Raw genomic sequence first — 2,309 nt, forward strand, 5'->3', positions numbered from 1 at the left:
AATTGCTGATTGCCCACTGGTGAAGCTCGACAGTCAAGGCATGAAGCTGCTGAGAAACTAGGCCTCCCCGTTTGTTCACGTAGGCTACCACCGTGGTGTTGTCCGACATGAGAACAACAGAGTGACCCTCTACCATCCCCCGAAACTCCTTCAGACCCAGGAAACCCGCCTTCAACTCCAAGACGTTGATATGCTGCTGCTTGTAATCTAAACCCCAAACGCCTGAAGCGATGAGGCTATAAGTGCGCGCCCCATCCTGCGAGGGAGGTGTCCAAGAACAGAAGGAAGTCTGGAGGAAGAGAACACAGAGGGACGCCCTTCAATAGATTCTGGTCGTCCAGCCACCAACGAAGGTCTTCTCTCACTTTCAAAGACAGTGGGACTATAAACAGGGGAGAGTTCCCCGCCGGAGACCAGAATTCCCCCAGTCTCCATTGCAGAGACCAAAGATGAAGACGCCCATAAGGGACCAGCTTCTCCGGGGAAGATAGCACTCCCAGAAGAACCTGCCACTGATGAGCTAACTGATGCGACTTTGAGAAGAAGTTGCGCGCCACAGCCCGCAACTTCTCCAATCTCTGATCCGACGGGAAAACTCTCGCCACTGTCGTGTCGATGACCATGCCCAGGTAGAGAATCCTTTGAGTGGGTACGAGGTTCGACTTTTCCTGGTTGACTAATATGCCCACGTCCAGGCAGAGGTCTTACCAGGGGACGATCTCCTCAATTACTGCTGGACCAGGGGAGGAGGGGGGGGGTGGGGGGGGGGGGGGCCAAACGTCTCCAGGGCGGGCTCTGATTTAGACACGGCTTGGTGCACCAGACAGTCCTTGGTGTCAGCCCGACGTCAGTCTATCGCATTGTCGAGTTTGGTCCGTGGAAACAAAAATTGTGATTCTAACAGGTCACTGTTCCTCAAGGCCAGCAAAGACTCGGTGTCGAGTGACCTCTCCATCCTAGACAAAGCCGCGTTCCTACCTAACCAGAAGAAGATTAGCGCATAAATTGGCACTGAGGTGAGCCAAATAAGAAAACGCCTTGCCCCCAGATTGCAAAAGACTGGCAAACGAGGCGGCACTCACCAACCCATCAGGGGATCTGTCAGAAGCTATCTTGGCAATCACCACAGACCAGAGGTCCAGCCAAGAAACCGTCTGCAACATGGAGGCCGCCATAGATTCCAAGGCTAAGGCATCTTGCGGAGATAAGGACGAAGCCACTGACCTCACCTGTTCCAAAGTCAAACCCAGCTTCAGGCGAATGACGTCTGGGTTAAGGTGGCGTAACAACAAAAATGCAGAGCTCGTAGCATAGTACTTCCTATGTCTTGTGAGAGGTGGGGGTAGGAGTTTGGTAGAGCCTCTAGAGCAAAGCAAACTGTCCCGGTCAGAAACAGAGGCGTTAACCTTCTGCAAGACCGACTGAACGTGCCCTGACAATGGCAGCTGGAGAGATGATTTGGGGTCCTGAGCAGCTCCCACCAAGGCTTCCAAGCAAGAAGGAGTGTAGGACGACCGATCCCGAGTCCTACTCTCCAAATTGTTGAACCCACAAATGAGATCAACAACCCCCAAAAAGGAAGATAGAAACTCCTGCCTGCCCCCTTCTTCCTGCTCTGGCACCGGCGACCGATGACGAGAAGGATGTGTAGCCTCCTCTAACATGTTTTCTTCAGCAAAATTCACAGAAGGGTTAGTAGGCAAACAGTCTGAAATCTCTACTAGCCTATCTGGGCTGGGTCCAAGCGTCAGCCTCCGAGACGGACCCACTGAAACATTAGGCACATCACTTACCTCAACAGGTGACTCCAGACGGCCATGAGCAGACACGGGCGTGGTGGCCGCACGCACATGAGATGGGGGGGGAAACTCGAGCACTCGAGATTGACGGAGAATCCCTTATAGTGGAAGACTTGGAAGCAAGCAAACACTCCGGCTGCACCACCTCCATGCTCACTACCTTCGACCTCTTGACAAGTGCCTTCAGGTCTTTATGGCGACGAATAGGAATGGGAGAAGAAGGAGCACTACTATCACATGCACGGACGGGGGAGGTTGCAACACGCTCGCGATGTGCAAGGACGAGGTGGGGTGGTTGCACGTACGAGGTTCAGCGGCGAAGCAACCCCTGCAGAACACACATCACTAACACTGCCCGAAACCACAGCACTCTCGGGAACACGTCCGTGCTGTTCCTCCCTCGGCGGCGAAGGAAGGGCAAGGTCCTTAGCCTTCCAAAGCCTAATATGCCCACGAGGTGTAGAGGGAGAAGAGAGAGGGAGACAGTACTAGCTTCTTATGCGCACTCTT

The sequence above is a fragment of the Macrobrachium nipponense genome, chromosome 9, assembly GCF_015104395.2.
Source record: "Macrobrachium nipponense isolate FS-2020 chromosome 9, ASM1510439v2, whole genome shotgun sequence".
NCBI lineage: Eukaryota > Metazoa > Arthropoda > Malacostraca > Decapoda > Palaemonidae > Macrobrachium > Macrobrachium nipponense.